The sequence below is a fragment of the Piliocolobus tephrosceles genome, chromosome 2, assembly GCF_002776525.5.
Source record: "Piliocolobus tephrosceles isolate RC106 chromosome 2, ASM277652v3, whole genome shotgun sequence".
NCBI classification, from domain to species: domain Eukaryota; kingdom Metazoa; phylum Chordata; class Mammalia; order Primates; family Cercopithecidae; genus Piliocolobus; species Piliocolobus tephrosceles.
Genome location: NC_045435.1, coordinates 95,287,348 through 95,312,348, shown reverse-complemented (window position 1 = coordinate 95,312,348; position 25,001 = coordinate 95,287,348). Strand labels below are relative to the sequence as shown.

The 25,001-nt window shown below is 39.6% G+C and overlaps 1 protein-coding gene across 3 annotated transcripts in view; it reads right to left on the bottom strand.

Moving 5' to 3' along the window:
• The window catches only part of ULK4 (unc-51 like kinase 4), a 711,191-nt gene that overhangs the window by 126,240 nt on the left and 559,950 nt on the right, over nt 1-25,001 (bottom strand). The gene's annotated exons all lie outside the window — the stretch shown is intronic.

Here is a 25,001-nt window from a genome sequence, read left to right as displayed (position 1 = left end):
CCTTAAAACCCCTGTCCATGAGTCTGGAGTTACTCCAGGACTTTTCCATAAGCCTGCTTCCTGCTATGGTGGTATGTGGTCTTCTCAATCCTGAACACTCGGTCAAAACATCTCTGTCTTCTAGAAATTTCTCAAATTAGGCATCTATTATTGATACCTTGCCCTGTTTACAGTGAGATTGTGCATTTTTACTTATTTTACTTATTTTCATACTTATTTTGATTACTTCAATAGAATTGAAGTAATTGAATGTGGGAGCCAGCAAAATAAACACATGAACTTTTTTCACCATTATGATTTACAATCCTAATTCATTTAGAAATACGTTAATATATGTATATGTATATGTATATATGCATGAATGTATATACTTATGCATACATATATGTCATGTGTGTGACAAGAAAACAACCAAAATATTGTAACTACATTAATCTATGCATTACACGTTTAAGGAAGACATTATTTTCTTCTTTGTGCTCACGCATTTTCCAAGTTATCAACCACCACTATATACTCCATTTTGTGTTGTGATTTTTTTTTTTTTTTTTTTTGAGACAGAGTCTTGCTCAGTCGCCCAGGCTGGAGTGCAGTGGCGCGATCTCGGCTCACTGCAAGCTCTGCCTCCCAGGTCCACACCATTCTTCTGCCTCAGCCTCCTGAATAGCTGGGACTACAGGCACCCACCACTACACCCGGCTAATTTTTTTGTATGTTTTTAGTAGAGACAGGGTTTCACTGTGTTGGCCAGGATGGTCTAAATCTCCTGACCTCATGATGCACCTGCCTCAGCCTCCCAAAGTGCTGGGATTACAGGCGTGAGCCACCGTGCCCGGCCTGTGTTGTGATTTTTTCAAATAACAAATTCACGTACCATAAAACTCATCATTTTAAAGTATACAAACCCAGTGCTTTTTAGTATATTCACAGAACGTGCAACCATCACCACAATCAATTTTAGAACACCTTCATCATTCCCAAAATAAACTCATGTGCATTAGCAGTCACACCCATTCCCCTCTCTCCCTAGCCTCCAGCAACCACAATCTTTCTGTAGATTTGTAGATTCCACTTATCACTAATCTATGTGTCTATTCTGGGTATTTTACTTAAATGTAATCACACATTATGTGGTGCTTTGTGTCTGACTTATTTAACTCAGCATAATGTTTCCAAGGTCTATCCACGTTGTAGCATGTATCAGTACTTCATTCCTTTTCATGACTGAATAATACTCTATTTTATGGTATATCACATTTTATTTATTCATTCATCAATTGAATTACATTTGGGTTGTCTCTACTTTTTGGCTATTATGAACAATGTTGTTATGAAATTCATGTATAAACTGTATTGCTTTTGTAATTAAAAAAATACTGCTTAAAAAATTACAAAAATATTTTTTCAAAAATAGTACATCAAACTTTTCATTCATTTATACCTGCTTTGCTCCTACCTAGAGCATACGGTTTTCTTACACTCTTAAAGTCTACCTAATACCTGCAAATAACTGGGTAGAATTCATTAAATAAGAATAAACAGACATTCTTGCATAAATTGGTGGTCAATGAATACAACTAATAAAATTTGAACATTTTCTTTTCAAAATGATGAGAGTACTCTAATGTATATTAACAACTGCTATGGCATTTATAACTATTATTTCAGAAGTGGGCCTTCCTTTTAAGAATATCATCTTAGAGGCCCTGCACGGTGGCCCCCACCTGTACCAGCACTTTGGGAAGCCGAGACAGACAGCTTGCTTGAATCCAGGAGTTCGAGACCTGGAGTCAGCATGGCAAAACCTTGACTCCACTAAAAATACAAGAAATTAGCAGGGTGTGGTGGCACATGCCTGTGGTACCAGCTACTCAGGAGGCTGAGGTGGGAGGATCACCTGAGTTTGAGAGGTCAAGGCTGTAGTGAGCTGAGATTGCACCACTGCACTCTAATCTGGGCAAATGGAGTGAGACCCTGTCTTTAAAAAAGAAAAAGAAAAAGAAAAAGGGCCAAGTGTGGTGGCTCACGCCTGTAATCCCAGCACTTCGGGAAGCCAAGGAGGGTGGATTACCTGAGCTCAGGAGATCGAGACCATCCTGGCCAACATGGTGAAAACCCGTCTCTACCAAAAAAATACAAAAATTAGCCGGGCGTGGTGACAGCCGCCAGTAATCCTAGCTACTCGGGAGGCTGAGGCACGAGAATCCCTCAAACCCAGGAAGCAGCGGTTGCAGTGAGCCAAGACCACACTACTGTACTCCAGCCTGGGTGACAGAGTGAGACAAAGTCTCAAAAAAAAAAAAAAAAAATCATTTTGAAATATATTTTACTCTGTCACATACAACAGTCAGAAAACAATACTTTGTGTACTGAATTAAAACCTGCCCAGGCCACAAAAAAAGAAAAAAAAAAATCTATTTTGCCACCCACTCATAGAGTACAACCTTTAGAAAGGGATTATTTCCATTGCATTTTCATCAGAGACTGGCAAAGAAAAGTATATCATGTTATTACAGAGCCTGGAAATGTAATGACTTCCAGGTTGCTAAGCAACGCCACAACGTTAAAGGCCCCGGTATCTGTGATCTCTAGAGACACTCTCAAATTTCATTAAAACCTGCTCATAACCATTACACAAAAGATCCATGTGGAGTTTATAAACAGGCTTAGTTTCTTGACATGACAATGAAGGAATTAAAAAAAAAAAACAAGCAAGTAGCATCAAAACTTTTGTGGAACTTAAAACCAAATATTTTGGAGATGCAATTAATGAAATCCATAATGTTTCTAGAAGTGTTTCATAGAAAGAAACCAAGGATTATCACTTCAGGGCAAATAAGTGTTTAGTGGGGATTACCAGGCAAGATGGCCAAATAGGAGCAGCTCTGGTCTGCAGCTCCCAGCAAGACCAACACAGAAGGTGGGTGATTTCTACATTTCCAACTGAGGTACCCAGCTCATCTCACTGGGACTGGTTAGACAGTGGGTACAGCCCACGGAGGGTGAACCAAAGCAGGGTGGGGCATCGGCTCACACGAGAAGTGCAAGGGGTCGGGGAACTTCCTACCCTAGCCAAGGGAAGCCATGAGGGACTGTGCCATGAGGGATGGAGCTATTCGGCCCAGATACTACACTTTTCCCACGGTCTTTGCAACTTGCAAACCAGGAAATTCCCTCACGTGCCTACAGCACAAAAGCCCTGGGTTTCATGCACAAAACTGAGCAGCCAAGCTAGCTGTAGGAGTTTTTTTTCAAATCCCAGTGGTGCCTGGAATGCCAGCAAGGCAGAACTGTTCACTGTCCTAAAAAGAGGGCTGAAGCCAGGGAGCCAAGTGGTCTTGCTCAGTGGATCCCACCCCCATGGAGCCCAGCAAGCTAAGATCCACTGGCTTGAAATTCTCACTGACAGCACAGTAGTCTGAAGTGGATCCTGGATGCTTGAGCTTGGTGAGGGGAGGGACATCCACTATTACTGAGGCTTTAGTAGGTGGTTTTCCCCTCACAGTGTAAACAAAGCCGCCTGGAAGTTTGAACTGGGTGGAGCCAGAGCCCACTGCAGCTCGGCAAGGCTGCTGTGGCCAGACTGCCTCTCTAGATTCCTCCACTCTGGGCAGGGCATCTCTGAAAGAAAGGCAGCAGCTCCAGTCAGGGTGTTATAGATCAAACTCTCATCTCCCTGGGACAGAGCAACTCGGGGAAGGGGCAGCTGTGGGTACAGCTTCAGCAGACTTAAACATTCCTGCTTGCCAGCTCTGAAGAGAGCAGCAGTTCTCCAAAGAGAGCAGCAGTTCTCCCAGCACAGTCCTCAAGCTCTGCTAATGGACGGTCTGCCTTCTCAAGTGGGCCACTGACCCCCATGCCTCCTGACAGGGAGATACCTCATGGCAGGAGTCAACAGACACCTCACATAGGAGAGTTCCGGCTGACATCTGGCAGGTGCCCCTCTGGGAAAAAGTTTCCAGAGCAAGGAGTAGGCAGCAATCTTTGCTGTTCTGCAGCCTCTGCTGGTGATACCCAGGCAAACAGGGTCTGAAGTGAACCCCCAGCAAGCTCCTGCAGACGAGCAGAAGAAGGGCCTGTTAAAAGAAAAACTAACAAACAGAAAGCAATAGCATCAACATCAACAAAAGGGATGACCACGCAAACACTCCATCTGAGGGTAACCAATAGCAAAGACCACAGTTAATAAATCCACAAAGATGAGGAAAAACCAGTGCAAAAAGGATGAAAATTCCAAAAACCAGAATGCCTTTTCTCCAAATGATCACAACTCCTCGCCAGTGAGGAAACAAAACTGGATGAAGAATGAGTTTGACGAATTGACAGAAGTAGGCTTCGGAAGGTGGGTAATAATAAACTCCTCCGAGCTAAAGAGCATCTTCTAACCCAATGCAAGGAAGGTGAGAACATTGATAAAAGCTTGGAGGAATTGCTAACTAAAATAACCAGTTTAGAGAAGGACATAAATGACCTGATGGAGCTGAAAAACACAGTACAAGAACTTCATGAAGCATACACAAGTATCAATAGCCAAATCAATCAAGCAGAAGAAAGGATATCAGAGATTGAAGATCAACTTAATGAAAAATAAAGCATGAAGACAAGATTAGAAAAAAAAATGAAAAGGAACAAACAAAGCCTCCAAGAAATATGGGACTATGTGAAAAGACCAAACCTACATTTGATTGGTGTACATGAAAGTGATGGAAAGAATGGAACCAAGTTGGAAAACACACTTCAGAATATTATCCAGGAGAACTTCCCCAGTGTAGCAAGACAGGACGACATTCAAATTCAGGAAAGACAGAGAACACTACAAAGATACTTCTCAAGAAGAGCAACCCCAAGAAACACAATAGTCAAATTCACCAAGGTTAAAATGAATGAAAAAATGTTAAGGGAAGCCAGAGAGAAAGGCTGGGTTACCCACAAAAGGAAGCCCATCAGACTAACAGCAGATATCTCTGCAGAAACACTACAAGCCAGAAGAGAATGGGGGCCAATATTCAACATTCTTAAAGAAAAGAATTTTCAACCCAGAATTTCATATCCAGTCAAACTAAGCTTCACAAGTTAAGAAGAAATAAAACCCTTTACAGACAAGCAAATGGTGAGGGATTTTGACACCACCAGGCCTGCCTTACAAGAGCTCCTGAAGGAAGCACTAAATATGGAAAGGAAAAACCAGTACCAGCCACTGCAGAAACAAACCAAAATGTAAAGACTATTGACACTATGAAGAAACTTCATCAACTAATGGGCAAAATAACGAGCTAGCATCATAATGACAGGATCAAATTCACACATAAAAATATTAACCTTAAATGTAAACAGGCTAAATGCCCCAATTAAAAGGCGCAGACTGGCAAATTGTACAAAGAGTCAAGACCCATCGGTGTGCTGTATTCTGGAGACCCATTTCATATGCAAAGACAGTCATAGGCTCAAAATAAAGGGATGAAGGAAGATTTACCAAGCAAATGGAGAGCAAACAAAAGCAGGGGTTGCAATCCTAGTCTCTGAATAAACAGACTTTAAACCAACAAACATCAAAAAAGACAAAGAAGGGCATTACATAATAGTAAAGGGATCAATGCAACAAGAAGAGTTAACTATCCTAAATATATATGCACCCAACACAGGAGTACCCAGATTCATAAAGCAAATTCTTAGAGACCTATAAGGAGACTTAGACTCCCACACAATAATGGTGGGAGACTTTAACACCCCACTGTCAATATTAGACACATCAATGAAATAGAAAATTAATAAGGATATTCAGGACTTGAATTCAGCTAGGGACCAAGCAGACCTAATACACATCTACAGAACTCGCCACCCCAAATCAACAGAATATACATTCTTCTCAGCACCACATAGCACTTATTCTAAAATCGACCACATAATTGGAAGTAAAACACTCCTCAGCACATGCAAAAGAATGGAAATCAAGACAAACAGTCTTTCAACCACAGTGCAATCAAATTAGAACTCAGGATTAAAGAAACTCACTCAAAACTGCACAGCTACATGGAAACTGAACAACATGCTACTCAATGACTACTGGGTAAACAGCAAAATAAAGGCAGAAATAAAGAAGTTCTTTGAAACCAATGAGAAGAGAGACACAATGTACCAGAATCTCTGGGACACCCCTAAAGCAGTGTTTAGAGGGAAATTAATAGCAATAAATGTCCACAGGAGAAAGTGGGAAAGATCTAAAATCAACAACCTAACATCACAATTAAAAGAAATAGAGAAGCAAGAGCAAACACATTCAAAAGCTAGCAGAAGGCAAGAAATAACTAAGATCAAAGCAAAACTGAAAAAGAATGAGACACAAAAAACCCTTCAAAAAAATCAATGAATCCAGGAGCTGGTTTTCTAAAAAGATTAACGAAATAGATAGACCACTAGCCAGACTAATAAAAGAAAAGAGAGAAGAATCAAATAGACACAATAAAAAATGACAAAGGGGGTATCACCATGGATCCCACAGAAATACTAACTACCATCAGAGAATACTATAAACACCTCTACGCAAATAAACTAGAAAATCTAGAAGAAATGGATAAATTCCTGGACACACACACCCTACCAAGACTAAACCAGGAAGAAGTTGAATCCCTGAATAGACCAATAACAAGTTCTGAAATTGAGGCAGTAATTAATAGCCTTCCAAGCAAAAAAAAAAAAAAAAAAAAGCCCAGGACCAGACAGATTCACAGCTGAATTCTACCAGAGGTGCAAAGAGGAGCTGGTATCACTCCTTCTGAAACTATTCCAAACAATAGAAAAAGAGGGACTCCTCCCTACCTCATTTTAAGAGGCCAGCATCATCCTGATACCAAAACCTGGTAGAGACACAACAAAAGAAGAAAATTTCAGGCCAGTATCCCTGATGAACATCAATGTGAAAATCCTCAATAAAATACTGGCAAATGGAATCCAGCAGCACATCAAAAAGCTTATCCACCATGATCAAGTTGGCTTAATCCCTGGGATGCAAGCCTTCTTCAACATATGCAAGTCAATAAATGTAATCCATCACATAAAAAGAACCCATGACAAAAACCACATGATTATCTCAATAGAGGCAGAAAAGGCCTTTGACAAAATTCAACACCACTTCACGCTAAAAACACTCAATGAACTAGGTATTGACGGAACATATCTGAAAACAATAAGAGCTATTTATGACAAACCCAAAGCCAATATCATACTGAATGGGCAAAAGCTGGAAACATTCCCTTTGAAAACCGGCACAAGACAAGGATACCCTCTCTCACCACTCCTATTCAACATAATATTGGAAGTTCTGACCAGGGTAATCAGGCAAAAGAAAGAAATAAAGGTATTCAAATGGGAAGAGAGGAAGTCAAACTATCTCTTTTTGCACATGACATGACTGTATATTTAGAAAACCCCATTGTCTCAGCCCAAAATCTCCTTAAGCTGATAAGCAACTTCAGCAAAGTCTTAGGATACAAAATCAATGTGCAAAAATCACAAGCATTCTTACACACAAGTAATAGACAAACAGAGAGCCAAATCATGAGCAAACTCCCATTCACAACTGCTACAAAGAGAATAAAATACCTAGGAATCCAACTTACAAGGGATGTGAAGGACCTCTTCAAGGAGAACTACAAACCACTGCTCAAGGAAGTAAGAGAGGACACAAACAAATGGGAAAACATTCCATGGTCATGGATAAGAAGAATCAATATTGTGAAAATGGCCATACTGCCCCAAGTAATTTATAGATTCAATGCGATTCCCATCAAGCTACCATTAACGTTTTTCACAGAATTAGAAAAAACTACTTTAAAATTCATATGGAACCAAAAAGGAGTCTGTATAGCCAAGACAATCCTAAGCAAAAAGAACAAAGCTGGAGGCATTACACTACCTGACTTCAAACTATACAAGGCTACAGTAACCAAAACAGCATGATACTGGTACCAAAACAGATATACACCAATGGAATAGAACAGAGGCCACAGAACTAACACCACACGTCTACAACCATCTGATCTTTGACAAATCTGACAAAAACAAGAAATGGGCAAAGGATTCCCTATTTAATAAATGGTGCTGGGAAAACTGGCTAGCCATCATATGCAGAAAACTGAAACTGTACCCCTTCCCTACACATTATACAAAAATTAACTCATGATGAATTAAATATTTAAATGTGAGACCTAAACCCATAAAAACCCTAGAAGAAAACCTAGCCAATACTGTTCAGGACATAGGCATGGGCAAAGACTTCATGAGTAAAACACAAAAAGCAATGGCAACAAAAGCCAAAATTGACAAATGGGATCTAATTAAACTAAAGAGCTTCTGCATTGGCAAAGAAACTAGCATCAGAGTGAACAGGCAGCCTATAGAATGGGAGAAAATTTTTGCAATCTATCCATCTGACAAAGGGCTAATATCCAGAATCTACAAGGAACTTAAAGAAATTTACAAGAAAAAAACAAACAACCCTATCAAAAAATGGGCGAAGGATATGAACAGACACTTTTCAAATGAAGACATCCATGCAGCCAACAAACGTGAAAAAAAGCTCATCATCTCTGGTCATTAGAGAAATGCAAATCAAAACCACAATGAGATACCATCTTGTGCCAGTTAGAATGGCGATCATTAAAAAGTCAGAAAACAATAGATGCTGGAGAAGATGTGGAGAAATAGGAACATGTTTACACTGTTGGTGGGAGTGTAAATTAGTTCAACCATTGTGGAAGACAGTGTGGTAATTCCTCAAGGATCTGGAACTAGAAATACCATTTGACCCAGCAATCCCTTTACTGGGTATATACCCAAAGGATCATAAATCATTCTACTATAAAGACACATGCACACATATGTTTATTGTTTATTGCACCACTATTCACAACAGCAAAGACTTGGAACCAACCCAAATGCCCATCAGTGATAGACTGGATAAAGAAAATGTGGCACATTTACACCATAGAATACTACGTAGCCATAAAAAGAATGAGTTCAAGTCCTTTGCAGGGACATGAATGAAGCTAGAAACCATCATCCTCAGCAAACTAACACAGAAACAGAAAACCAAACATTGCATGTTCTCACTCATAAGTGGGAGTTGAACAATGAGAGCATACGGGCACAGAGAGGGGAATACCACACACCAGGGCCTGTGGAGGGATGGGAGGCAAGGGGAGGGCTGGCATTAGGAGAAATACCTAATGTAGATGACGAGTTGATGGGTACAGCAAACCACCATAGCACATGTATACCTATGTAATAAACCTGCACATTCTGTACATGTGTCCCATAACTTAAAGTATTTATTTTTTAAAAACAGTGAAACAAGAAAAAATAGTGTTCAGTATCCTAAAAAATATATGTACTGTATGGAACTCTGAAACTTTCTTTGGAGAATGGATAAAAATGTTATATGTATAAATTGGAAATGGAAGCAGAATAATTTGAAATGAGTTAATCATTACTTGCTTCAAGGAGGGTCATGATAGCAGCATTATTTCAACTGAAAAAGGAAATCAAGATGCCATGAGAAATAATTCTCAGGAACACTTTCAAAACATTTCCTTTAACAATGGTGTTGGAAAAGACTAATCCCTGAAATAGAAAATGTTAAACAAGCCTCAATAACAATTTCATAGCCATCACTGGGATACCGGTCTAGGAAGTCTGGCACAATTGTCTAAAATGCCAATGAGACCTGATCTGTGACATATGTGTGGGGCACCAACCCTTGCCCAGCCATCTCCTAAATGTTCTAAGCAGAAATACTGGAAGGAGACCATGTGGTTTAGCTCAACCTTACTCATCACCACTAGAAGCCAAAAATATTTTTTATTTTTATTTATTTTTATTTTTTATTTTTTTATTTTATTTTTATTTTTTCTGAGATGGAGTCTTGCTCTGCCGCCCAGGCTGGAGTGCAGTGGCCAGTTCTCAGCTCACTGCAAGCTCTGCCTCCCGGGTTTATGCCATTCTCCTGCCTCAGCCTCCCGAGTAGCTGGGACTACAGGCGCCCGTCTCGTCGCCTGGCGAGTTTTTTGTATTTTTTAGTAGAGATGGGATTTCACCGTATTAGCCAGGATGGTCTCGATCTCCTGACCTCGTGATCCGCCCGTCTCGGCCTCCCAAAGTGCTGGGATTACAGGCTTGAGCCACCACCCCTGGCCCAAAAATATTTTTTAAAAATCAAAGTAAGTGAGCATTGACACAGATCAAAAAGGTCATTTGCTATGATGCTTGATTTTAAAGGCAAATTCTTAAATAGAAACTATGTATGCATGTGGGATCATAGGTTTGCTATGCTAAATGGGTAGTGCGAGTGGCAGAGGATACGTATTACATATTTATTTTCAATTCCTTAGTTCCCAGAAAGTCTGATTGATTAGGGAAGCCCAAGTCTTTAGGGGCATCAACAAGTGCACTGATAAATTGATGAGTAGTTGGCTCTCACGTGGTCACATACCAAAGTGAAGAAAAAAATTAAAATCTTGCAAAAGATGTGAGATTTCATAAAATCAGTGCCAGTGATGATAGAAGAATTACACCAAAGTCTTTAATGAGTGAGGGTCTGACAGATAAACACAAAACTAGATGATTAACAGTTGGAGAAGAGAAAATCTCTTCAAGGGTGAAGACAAGACAATTCAAAAGGGAATACTAGTTTGAACAGCAAGGGAAAACTGAGGAAGATCTCACATAGTTTTACAATAAGAGACTCATTTTTATGATGGGGCTGGAAAGGTTAAGTATGAAGAATGTCATAACATGCCATTATGCAATTTTGATAATGTGAAAGATGATATACAAGGAAGTTTAGAATCACCGGTAAAGCCCCAAGTGATGGAGCAAAAAGGTCCATCTACAGTCCTTCTTACCATACCCTCAGAGTAAGACTGCATCTCTGCTGATTCCCAAGGGCAGGGACATAGGGAACACAGGCCTTCTGAGTGGGGGTCACCTCTGTCCTGGCTGGAGTCAGGAGTTGTCCCAGAACTATTCAGGCTCCAGCAAGGCTCACTCACAGCCTCACCCATCCAGTTGGCCTGGGACAGTCAAGGCCAATCTCATTCCTCATTGTGTCCAAGTTTATGTAGGTCGCCATGTAAAGCCCAGGCCCCCCAGGTCAGCCTTTTTCCCCTGGGCTCTCATCTCTATGAGGCTCTGTATATCCTATATTCTGATTCTCATCTTCACCCCTCCTCTTGAATCCCTTCCACTCACTGTGCCTTTTGGACAGAGGCACCAGCAAGACCTCCTTTATCCTAAGTCTCTTCCCAGGATGCGCCTTTCACTTTTTTTGCTGTAACTGAAACTGGGCTTTTCCCTCGTGATATGCTCCTCTTGCATGTGTCTTTCATACCCCTGAGCTGCTGGGCCCGGAGAAGCCTCCTTGGTTCTCACAGAAGCTTCCTGGTCATTCTCCACCCCTCCTCCATGCATCCCCTGCCCCTCTGCCCCCAGCTTTAAATCTTATGTCACCAGAGAACACCTTCTACTCTTACCTGTGGCAGTTATCTGTGGATTATCAGGTGGCTCACACTCCCATTCCCCAACTCACTGTCAGTGTCTTCAACACCACCCTTATCAAGCGCTTGGTCATTTCAAAGTCCACAGAGAGGGTCCTTCCAAAACTACTCATTTCTTTGGCTTTCCCTCCAGGGATCTTGTCCTCCTCCACACTTGATTCACTCCCCTTGTTTTAACCTATACCTGGTCACTACCATTAACTGGCAACCTCCGGAATCTACATTCAAGCATTCCACATTCCGATACCATTCTGCTCTAGTCCAGACCTCCCTCTGTTGGAATTCCAGGCCTGCAGAGCCAACTGCCAGCTTGCCATTTCCAGATGGATGTCCAACAGGCATCTTAAATGTAAAATGTTCAACTGAGCTCCTGGTTTTCTCTCTGCCCCCAAATCAGCTCCTCCTACAGTTTTAGCCATCTCAGTTTTGTCTTAGGCCAAAATTGGAATCATCTTTGAGTATTTCTTTCATAGTCTCCAACTAATATGTCAGCAAATTCTATTGGTTCTGCTTTCAAGATATATCCAAAATATAACCACTTTTTACTCCCTCCAAGTCATGATCAGGACTCTCCCAATATAACCTCCTGACATATATCACTTATCCTTCATCCTCTTTGATGACTACTCTCAATGCAGCAGCCAGACTGTCTATCCCTTCAGCTCAAAACCCTCCAAAGGCTTCCACTTCACTGGGGATAAAGGCCAGTGTTTACAAGGGTTTACAGGGCCTTTGTAACCTCTTTCCTCCACGACACCCTTCCCTGCTGTCTCCCTCACATCCTATGTGTCTCCTTCTTGCCCAGTTTGCTCTGGACACAGGGGCTTCCTTACAGTCCCTAGAACATACCATGGATATACCTGCCTTGTGGCCTTAGCACTTGCTATTCTCCTGCTCCAAACACTCCCTGGCTGCTTTCTCTACTTCTTTCAGTCTTTACTCAGATGTCATCTCAGAGAGGCCTTCCCTAGTCACATTATCTAAAAGCTGCAAATAGCCTGCTCTCTTTTCTATTTTCCTTTCTCTCTTTATTTTTCTTCTTAGTGCTTTCCCTACATAAAATACGACATAGTTTACTTAATAAATGTGGCTATCATGTCACTTTCTTAGCAAGCTCCATTAGAGCAGGGTTTTCTGTCTGTCTTGTTCCCTGCTGTATCCCCAACATTGAGAAGCATGGGTGCCAGAGAGCAGTCACTCAATATTTACTTGTTGAGTGAGTGGTCACTCTGTCTTACTGAGGACTTTTTCTGTGTGGTACAGAAAAATGCTGAACATCTCATTAGAATGACTTCATAACATTGTTAAAAGACAAATTAAATTCACTTTGATAAATGTTAGTTTCATATTTTGAGATTAAATCCCAATGAAACTTTTTGTCATTATGTACCATAATTGTTAGATTGCCAGTTCAAATGAATCTACATTAAGTGGTTAGTTTTCCATTATCACTTATTCTGGAACAAAAAGGAACTCCTGTGTTATCAAATAATATACCTAAACCTTGGAGTAGTTCTGTTGACTGAATTCAAGATACTAGTTTACAAAAAAACAACAGTCATATTTTACATGATATGATTCAATTCAACTCATCTAACAGCTTGAACTTAAAATATTCTCTTGGATAAATATTGTAATTACCAACTGAACTGTTCTCTTTATATTTTTCTGTGATTAATTAAAACCTGATACCAAACTCTGGTTATTTGCTTTATATATAGCCTATCTACCTAGAAACAGTCTTGCTAAGGAAAGAGATATATTCCTATGAACATAATGTGGATATTAGTTACTGTTTATTTCAATTGATGGAATTCATTTCTTAAAATTAATATATATTAAAGAAAAATTGTATTTAAATTATTTAAAAAACAAAATTTAAAAACATTTAATGTAGGTATTCATAACAGAAGGTCCCTCAAAAAATTGCCATAGCTGTTTACAAACACAAGGCAGTATTTTTCTTTCTTTTTTTTTTCTGAGACAGAGTTTCACTGTTGTCGCCCAGGCTGGAGCGCAATGGCGTGATCTCGGGTCGCTGCAACCTCCACCTCCTTGGTTCAAGCGATTCTCCTGCCTCAGCCTCCTGAGTAGCTAGGATTACAGGTGCCTGACACCACGCCTGGCTAATTTTTATATTTAAGTGGAGACAGGTTTTCCATGTTGGCCAGGTTGGTCTCGAACTCCTGACCTCAGGTGATCCACCTTCCTCGGTCTCCCAAAGTGCTGGGATTACAGGTGTGAGCCACCATGCCTGGTCTGGAAGTATTTTTCAAACATATTCATTCTAATACTTAACTTGCTTTAAATGCGCATTGTTCTGAGACTGGTTTTGTTAAGGGCATGACATTAAAGACATCCCAAACTACCAAAGGAATCTGTAGCATTCTGCACAGCAAAAGCTGCACAGTGAAGTTGGTGATGGTCAAAATGATTACTAAGCATCAGGAAAACACCGTAGGAACTTACAATTACTATTATTTGAACCAGATAATAATTCCCTTTAAACGGAAATATTCACGGGTTGAATAAATAAATGGTCCCTCACAGTGAGCTTTCTTTTGTGTTTCTCCCACCACTTCCCTTGGTTCTCAGGAGGCTGCAGAGCGCAAAGCACCAGGGACTCTTAGCTTTTTACTTACAACTTATACTGGGCAGATTCTCAATGAATTAATATCATAGAAGGAAGCAGTATTCCCGGAAACTCTTCTTTCTTTTTGAGAGTTATTATATCTGTTACCAAGAAAAGTAGATTGGTCTTTTCCACATTTTAAACATTTCCCCTCAGGCATTAAAATGAACCATTTTGCTCCATAAATATTATCAAATTTTTATAGTTTTTACCCTTTAAAAAGTCAATGTGGGAAATAGGAATATTCACACAGTTCCAATGTACCTCTCCAAGCATGCCTTAGTGATTGCAAAGGAAACACACACCTGCATAGTGGAGACATGTGGCAGGTGCCCTCTTAACCAAGCAATTAAACTTAGCATCACTAAAAGTGGAGATGACTGACATCACATGCTTCTTAATATGATACAATATAAGGGGCCACTATCAATGGGACATTGTGACCCAAAATATCACGAGGAAACAATCATTCTACTCTCCAGAGTATGGGATATTCCATAAGACAAGTGACTTAGGCTTTTCAAAAAGTCAATTTCATAAGAAAAAAAAAAAAGATTCTTCTAGATTAAAAGAGATAAGGAAACAATAATAAATTCAGTATGTGAGCCTTGGTTGGAATGTGGCTTAAAAACAAAAGACTACAATAGTCATTTTTTGACAACTAATAATACCAGCATTTTGGGAGGCTGAGGCAGGCGATCACTTAAGCCCAATTCAAGACCAGCCTGGACAATATAGCGAAACCCTATTTCTGTTTTTCTGAGATCAGATGAGATCGGGTGCATTCAGGGTGATATAGCTGTAGAGCCTGTCTATATATATATATATATTTTTTTTTTTCAAGACAGAGTCTCGCTCTGTCACCCAGGCTGGAGTGCAGTGGCATGATCTCGGCTCACTACAACCTCTGCCTCCCAGGTTCAAGCAATTCTCCTGCCTCAGCCTCCTGAGTAGCTAGGAGTACAGGCATCTGCCATCATGCCTGGCTACTTTTTGTATTTTCAGTAGAGATGGGGTTTCACCATGTTAGCCAGGTTGGTCTTGAACTCCTGACCTCAGGTGATCTACCCACCTCAGCTTCCCAAACTGCTGGAATTACAGGTGTTAGCCACTGCACCCAGTCTTTATTTTAAAAAAAAGAAAATTAGCTGGGCATGGTGGTGCATGCCTATAGTCCCAGCTACTTGCAAGGCTGAGGTGAGATAATCAATTGAGCCCCTGAGGTCAAGGCTGCAGTCCCCATGAGGGCACCACTGCATTCCTGCCTGAACAACAGAGTGAAACCTTGTCTAAAAAAAAAAAAGAAAAGAAAAGTATTAAGTAGATATTAATGATATGAAATTGTTAATTTTCTTAGTTGTGATAATGGTATTATGGTTAGAGACCAAGTGTCATGTCTTCACTTTCACATGATTTAGAAAACACATACACACAACAGAAATATGGTAAAATGATAATTCTTAATTCTTGATTACACAGGTACTCATTCTATGATTCTTTCATCTTTTCTTGGATTTTGAGACTTTTTATAATAAAAAGAAGAGTAAAAGTATCATCAATGGCAACAGAAATCTGAAAGAGCAGAAGATGCTATAGAGAGAGCAGGGAACAAATTTTATGTGCTAGGATTACAGAAAGGGAGTAGGGGACCTGAATCTCTTGAGAAAAGAAATCATAACAGAAGGAAAGTTATGCTGCACAGGGGCTACAAATGACAGATTGGAAAAAAAAAAAAAATAGGAAGGGAAGGCAACCAGCCTGGGCAACAGAGTGAAATTATGTCTCTAAAATTAAAAAGAAAATTCATATCACAACTTGGTACGCACAGCCACATGTGCAAACAGATGCAGAAAACGGGAAAAAAAGTTTCACAAAGTAATATCCTGTGAACAATACATTAAGATTTGTTACTCTGTTCTATTTCATTTTTATTTAAATAACAAATGCTGCACTGTGAAACTTTAAATTGCTTTCAGTGGATCATGATGTGTAGTTGGAAAAACACAAATCTCAATCAACTTGCTTGCTTTGTCAGTAGTGAAACTTAGAGAGGTTGCGTCTTGTCTATGGCAATACAAGTAGTTGACTGAAGAGGTGAGATTGGAACTCAGGGCTATGGGCTCCCAGGCCACATTCTTTCTATTCCACTAAGCTGACTTTCACATTGTTTTATCTTTAAAACACACATGAAACTTTTCAACCTCCTTAACGGACAATATTTTCCAAATCTCAAACCTGGATGCTTATTATTATCCTTTATACTTTTCTGGGAAGAAATATACTGTATTCAGCCATTCAGGTCATAAACTTCATGAGAGCAGAGGGGTTGCCTGTCTTGTTCTTCATGTATTATACCTTCAGCACTTCCATGTTTGGCTCATAACAGATGCTCAATATACTACTGCTGAACGAATTAATGACTCCACTCCTGTGGATTTAGCTATTATCTCAATATTGATAACTCTTATATACATATTCCTTCTTTTTTACAACTAGAATCTAATTTTGCATTTCATTTTGTGGCCTTTCATATTCATCCACCCTAATTTTCAAACACCAGATCACTTTTTCAAGGTGTTATTTGTCATTTTTAACTGAACATGTGTAAAATTAAACTTATCATATTAAATGGGTTTTTCTCTACCTCTACTGAAGGTACTAATTATATTCCAGGTATTTGGATTGGAATTTCCATGAAGTGGGGTCCACAAACTCCAGTTTTCTCAAAAGTCAGGCAGGAAACAAATGTTTGAATCACTCGAGTATAAGAACAGAGAGAGAACTGGAACCATAGCCAAACCAGAGAATCCAGAACCACCTAAAACTTTTGTTGGCCCCTTTGTGTTCAATTTGTGGTCCACGAATCTAGAGCCAAACTTAGCTCACATTCCCCTGCCTCAGAGACCTATACTCAATCAGACCTGGTTGATTTTTCCTATTCGATACCTCCTGCAATGGTTCTGGATCATATATCCTTATATGGAATCAAACTGCAGATACTAGGAGGAGAACCCAAGTGAGGAGGAAAGTAGAGAGCTGATGTGTGGGGAAATGAGACATGTTTAGATGGATCTTAAGGAAGCTTTCTCTGTCACATCCTGTGACATGTGATCTTGTCGATACCTATGGGAAAGATCTATATATTTCCTCAACGCTCTTGAGGTGGACCATCATTTTATCAATAGTAACACTGAGGTCTGAGTCCTGAGAAGGATTGGCTATAAATGACTCTGTTCCACTAGCCATTTTCTGAATCTGCCTTGCTCAAAATCTCAGGAATATCTCTTCAGGGAATTATATAAAAATTTTAGGCACTATATTTCTTTTTTTTTAATAGACTTTTTAAAAAATTGGCAAATAATTATTGTACATATTCATGAGGTACACAGTGATGTTTCAATACATATAACGTAAAGTGGTCAGATCAAGGTAATTAGGATATCTATCATTTAAAACATTTATCATTTCTTTGTGTTGAAAATGTTCAATATCTTTCTCTAGCTCTTTGAAACTGTGTTTTATTATTAACTATAGTCATCCTACAATGGTATAGAGTGCTAGGACTTATTCCTCTTATTTAGCTATAATTTTGTATCCTTTAATGAATCTCTCCCTATCCTTCCTCCCATGCCCCTTCCATTCCCTTCCCGGCCTCTAGAATCCTCTGTTTTACTTTTTACTTCTATGAAAGCAACATTTTTTAGCTCCCACATATGAGTGAGAACATGCGGTGTTTATCTTTCTGTGCCTGGCTTATTTCATTTAACATAATATCATCCAGTGCCATCCATGTTTCTTTTCTTTGTTGGAAAGATACAACAAAATCATTCAAAGAGTTCCCAAATTAACTTGCAAACCCTATGGCAATCAGTGGCAGAGAATGCCTCTCCAGTGGAACTGCAAATGGGTGTGTATGGATTCAATACAAGATCTCTTTCAGAAACGCTTAAGAGCATCCTCTCAGGGTTTTAGGAAATCTTCTAAAAAACCAGATTTCATAAAATTGATTAAATTTACATTTAACTCATTTGGGTGCATAGTGTTTCTCTTAGAAATTTTACTGGTTTTACATCAATCCCCATTCTTTTCTCCTTTAAGAATATAAGTCAAGAATAGAAGGTCTTAACCACAAGAAAAATAGGAGGGAGAGAGGTATAATTTCACCTTTTTATTATACCTCAAGGAATATTTCTTTACTTTTCTAGGAGAAACAGTGCCTCTTCTGATTCTAAATTCTACAACCCAACCTGGTGCTAAAATATTAAAAGAATGGCTGCAGAATTCCTCGTTTCCTCATCTGGTCTCTTCAAAAATGTAATGACTCTGTACATAAAGAAATGCTATATTACACTCATTTTCAGCAACATAACGTGCCTGTTCTCATGTGGAATGAGAGGGGCCAGTGACCTACATGAGAATTCAGAAGGAAAATGATAGTGAGCACAGCAAGACTTTCTGAAGACCACAGGGTAAAGATTCTTCATGGAACAGATATTTGTAACAAATACTTAATACTATTCATCTTCAGAGAGTCATTGCAAATCACACTCCTTCCACCTCTGCTGCACCAGGTAGATGGGTGAGAAGGCAACAGGGAGTTAGTAACATCAGCATATTACAGTCACTCTCCCATGGACTATTTTTCTGCTTTCAGAGAGTAGTTGATAGCATATATTTAAGCCAATTTTAGGCACAGAACAAATCTGTGGTGGTTCATGTGTAGTCAATATTTTGAGTGTTGGAGTAAGCTAGCTTTAATTAAGAGACAAGTAGCTAATCTACAATCATTGCCCTGGGAAAACTCCCATTGATATCCAGTTTAAGGGAAAGGTAAACTTGGGAGACACTTGAAGGATTTCCATCACATTTTTAAAGCTAAAGCAGAAAGTATAATTATAAAGCCTCCCAACTTCCTGTTAAATTACAGCAGATAATTAAATCGTTAGGTTTCTTCAACATTCTCTGGATGTTCTAAATACAGACTAAATAAGAAAGAGCACCCTAGAGGCAAAATACATCCCATCTCTATTAGCAGAAATTAAACATTCTATTTCTTTAATTTGTTAGTGAAAATTATAGTTTTAGAAAGTGACTGTCACAAGATTGGGACTTTAAACAGAAAAGTCAAGAATCCAGGACCCTTTCTGTGATTCACAGGGAGGGATCTGCCACATGATTCCCCGAGATGATTCTCTAACAACCATGGTTTACCAGTCACTGACATGCTCATTACCTGTAAATTATGGAGTCAAACATATCTTGGGCTTGCCCTCTGAATCCATCCAGACTCGTTCAGCTTTGGGCACAGGAGGCCACTCTTCCATCAGGGTTTTAAAAGAGGTGACCCTATCAGCTTAGAATACTCTTCTTTTTAGATGTGCTCCTGGTGGGAGTGGGTACTTAATGAATATCCTCTAACTAGGTCCTCAGGGAACTTGTCTTTTCCTCCCTAACTTCTTACGGTCAAGAAAATGCATTTGTCAGGCCTCCTTAATCCAATTACTGGCACCAGGTAATAAATCTAGAATGCCTCTGTATCTCTATGGAATCTGATTCTTCTGCTCCAGTGAGCTGAGCCTAAGAGTTGGTTCTCCTCAAAGTCACAGGAAATTTTTGCATATGTTCCTTACATCACTCAAGTTCCTGTCCTTTATCCATATGCATATCCAATCTCATGCAGTCTTCAGAAACTTGGCAGGGCTACTGTGGAGAAGACTGCAGCTTCAGACTATGGGATAACTAAATGTCTTTTATGGTCCTTCTCAGACTGACCTATGTGTGTCTGCAAAGTACTAACACGAGCTCCCAATATGGACTGAAGACCAAAAATGAACTGCCAATAGCAAAAACGCTGTATTTTATGAATATTCCTTATTCAGCTCAGTAAATGCTAAATACCTATTCTGTGACAGCTACTATGGTAAAGTTTTATTCCACAGTAAGGAAAACTAATTCAATTAAGATGCTGCCGGCAGCCTTTTCTTTCAGAGACCAGAATTTCTTAATTCCATCAACAATGTCTAAACTCTAAATTCTCCTAAAGTTAATGTTCAGTGAAGCTCTGGCTTTCCCTGGCCCATTTCTTACGTCTTCCCAATCTGGCTCCATGGATTTCTGGGTCTTTGCTCAGGATGTGCTTCTTCCTGCTCAGTGTGTAGAATACCAACACATTCTTCCATACTCAGTTTAAACATCATGTCTTGCCAACTTCCTCCCCAGAATGATTGTTCCTGCGGAACTTTCTTGGCTCCTCCACTGTAGCACTGATTGGATCCTGCTTTGTAATGAAGCTGGTTGCTTCCATGTCTCTCTGGCTAGAGATCCCTGAGGGCAGGGATCAGCAAGATCATGCCTGTTTCAATATCTCCAGTGCAGGGCTTTGCACACAGTCATAACTCTATCCATTACTTGTTTTTCTATGAATAAAAGAATGAATCTCTCAGGTGCTGTATGGATCAAAGTTCAGTCAAATTCTGCCTGACAAACGCCTGAGGAATTCAGATCAGTCCTTGGCAAAGCAGCAGCCTGGGGCCAGCTACTTCGAAGGAGAATGGGCTGGGGCAATCCAACCTGGGCTTGATACCAGCTCTACCATTCCCTAGTTGGTGGCCTTGGGAACATTTCTTAAGCTCCTTAAGCCTTAAGTTATAACCTATAAAATGGGAATGATCTGGGAACAATCACTGGAGCTGTTCTCCAGGGATGCTGTCAAGATTAAAGGAGATTAATGCACCAAAAATCCTAACACAGAGACTACCACACAGTAGTAACCAATAACTGATGAACATCTTTTACACGTCAGACACCATAACATTCTGAAGATACAACAAATAACAAGACCGACCACATTACCACCCTGGAACAAGGGTAATGTAAAGATAAGAACAGAAAGTAAGCCAACAATTACAAAGCAATGGCTGCCAGAGAATTAAAAACAGAGAACAGAAGGACAAAGAGGAAGGAGGACTAAATCAGTCCAGAAGTATGAGACAGGTCGTATCACACTCCTCTTTGGGTAACCTGCTGCTATTTCTCTTCAAATGTACTAACCTCAGTACAGATGGGTTAGTACTTCAAAAGTACTAACCTCAGTACTTTCCAATAAACCCATTATAATGTAAGTCAAAAATGCATTTAGTATACCTAACCTGCCAAACATCATGGCCCAGCGTACCTTAAATGTGCTCAGAACACTTACATTAGCCTACAATTGAGCAAAATCATCTAATACAAAGCCTATTTTGTAACACAGTATTGAGTATCTCATGTAATTTATTGAACACCATATTGAAAGTAAAAAATGGAATGGTTGTATGGGTACCTGAAATACAGTTTCTGCTAAATGAGCATCAGTTTTGCACCAATGCAAAGTTGAGAAATCCTAATTTGAACCATGGTAAACTGGAGATCATCTGTATTCCATTTAATCAGAACTGAGCTTCAGGATGGGCAAGTTCAAGGCCATAGCTGAGCTGACTGGGGCCCCTAGAATCTCTGATTACATGTTTTATATGACTTGACCCAACATTGACTTAAGGTAAATCAGGGTAAATCAGAAGGTTTTCAGAAAATTTTGAGGCATTTATCACAGATGGCAGGCCTGCAAACATTATGGGCATTCTTGAAAAACTAAAGTAGACATCAAAGAGTTAGAGTGACCTTCACAGGTACCCTCCAGAAGAGGGTAGAACACAGTATCTTGGGACTGTCCAGGCTATTTCTGTTATTGTTGCTAAGCAAACACACAGTTGTTTTAATCCCAATCCAGAACGTTTTTGCATCTTACTTCCTAAATACCATACAGAAAGGCTCCATAGTTCTTTGGAGAAATGCCTGATTCCAAGGCTGGAGTAGTAATACAACATGACCCTGGAATATCACATTATGATTGAAAGCACTCTAGAAAAAAAAAAAAAAAAAAAAAAAGAAGACGGAGAATGTCAAAAGACATAGCAGACATCCAAAAGCCATTTCCATTAGCCAAATCTGGGGCAGCCGTGGATTGTAACCCACTGAAAAATCCATGAGCCAATTCTGATAATAACAGAGATAAGTTTTAAAAAATCAATAAATGGGACAGAAAAGGTAGAACGACACAAATGTCCATCAATGGATCATAACATTTTTAAAATGTGGTATACACACAACAATGGATTATTAGCCCTAAAAAAGGAGGAAATTCTAGCACGTGCTACATCATGAATAAACCTTGAAGCCACTACACTAAGTGAAACAAGCCAGACATAAAAGGACAAATATTGTATAATTCCACTTGTACGAGGTACCTAGAGTAGTCAAATTCATAGAAACAAAGTAGAATGGTGGTTATCAGGCACTGGGAGAAGGAGGAGTGGGAAGTTATTGTATAATAGGCACAGAATTTCAGTTTGGGAAGATGAAAAAGTTGTGGAGATGGATAATAGCGATGGTTGCACAACAATGTAAATATGCTTAATGCCACTGAACCACATATTTAAAAATAATTCAAGTGATAAATGTTATGCTATATACATTTTACCACAATAAAAAGAAAATAGATGAGCAGCACCAGGATCAACTTCTGTTTTTGTATACAAAGGTAAAAATCACTTGGATTCAACCTTTCTTCCACAAAGCAAAATCTACCTGGCCCTATGAGGAACGTCAGATATTATAAAGAAGCCATTTTAAATAGTAAAGCAAACTAAAAGACGGTAGAATCTGTTTATTTCGAACAAGTTGGGGTCTTACTAATTAATCTGTATGATTAATTTGATCAGTGTTTTAGTAAATAACGTAACTTATTTCCATAATATCCGCAATTCTAAAATCTAAAAAGCTCTGAAAATCCAAACCTTTTTTCATAAGTTCAAAACACATATTTCATATTGTTCAAAAACACATATGGTAGCAAAACCTGACCTGAACTCACAAGAGCCCATGTTTGGTCTTAATTTACCCCTGCCTGGTGTAAATATTCATACATTTTGCCACAGAAATATGACTGTGCTTATGGTGGCATGGCCTGAGTGTCTCCTATGGGCATCATATAATATACAGTATAAGTACCGTGCCAAAAAGATGTGAAAATTCTAAGTTTCAAAAAAAAAATCTGGTCCTGAATTTCAAAGAAACTATAGATCCCTACAAAATTTAACCATATCAGGTATCAGACCAATACTTTCCAAGTTTTTGACATTTTCTACCAAATTCACACTTTTGCCATATCTACAGATCACTTGTATTATTATATTCTCTAGTACTTGTCTTCAGATTGACTCACCTTTTTTCTTTAAATAATTTTTTAAAGAAACATCTCCACTGTAAAAGATGAGAGCTTGAGAGGCCTGCTCTGTTAAAAGGGAAATTCTGAAGGATTAGAGAGGTGTTAAAGACAAAACAACAAACTGAGGCTTTTGCCTTGAATAACCAGAAAGACCAATAGAAAATGGAAATGAAATAACTGCCTCACTACGTGATTCCACATCATCTAGTGCTAGGCTGGTGCACCGTCTCTAAAACCTACTCTCCTCAGAAGTATTCATCCCACACTTGGGGAACTGGACTAGACCATCAGAATCCTGCAACTCAGGTAATGACTCTGCTGAGATTAGTAAGTCTTGTTTTGGGGTTGAGGGGAGTCACATCCACACAGCAGCACAATACAGCAGTGAGGGAGTCAATCTCTTTATCTCCCTTCTAGTTCTGTCACCCATCACCTGTCATGCAGGTTCAGCTGGGTCACTTGCAACTGTCTACTTATCAAATTGGTGCAAGTCATTTTGAGTACAACTCTCTGGAACATCCACAGCTTCCACCTGCCAAAGGACACCTCAAGGTATTAGGATCTAGAAGTGAAGACGGACTGACAAACCAGAATATGACAGGTGAACAGAACCCCCATCCTTTATTAACTTCAACACTAGCTACTGTAAACAGTGGCCTTCAAAATCACCAGAGAAAGATTTACTGTAGAAAGAGAATAGGTTTTCAAAAGTACTTTCAAATAGACATCAGCTATATATGCATTTTCAAATAAAATATGTGAAGCAGAAGGGAAAGTTTTTCCTTACAGTGGAATGCTGGGAATTATGAATGCTGGGGATGAGAAAACATCCATTTTGCAACTACTACAAAATAATAATAACTAACTATACATTGATTAAACCAAGTGATCAAAATTAACATCACCAGTAAGGGGCAAACAGCCACCAAGAGCCTCTGGATGTGATAGATTGAGAAGGACCAATTTACTTCTAGAGTACTCACAAATCGAATCGTGAAGACACATCAAACAGACCCAAACTCAGGGAGATGCTAGAAAATACCTGGTCTACACAGGTGGCCAAATGTACCCTCCGACCAGGCCAGACAACAAAAGCTGATGAAGACGCTGCTGCCATGCACAAGGTGGGTCCAGGAGAGGGCAGTTGGTGGCCAGGTGGGAAGAAAAGCAGACACTTCTAAGGAGAGGCTGGTAACTGAAGACCCCTCAGATGCACAGCCTCAACAGAGATGTAGAATGCCTGGGCTCTAGTCAGTCGCAGTGAATCAAGATCATGCCACTGCACTCCAGCCTGGGCAACAGAGCTAGGCTCTGTCTCAAAAAATAAAAAATAAAAATAAATAAATGAAAGGAGAATAGGACTGCATGCTCACTCAAGCCCCTTCCAGCGCTTCGTTCCAGGGGGAGGAGGCCACGCTGACCCCCAAGGCCTCTGAGGAGGGGAAAAAACCAACAAAACCTGGCCTATAATCTTCAAAAATATCATGAAAGACAAAGACTGAAAGACTATTCCAGATTAAAGACACATGCCTACCAAAATACATAATCCTGGACT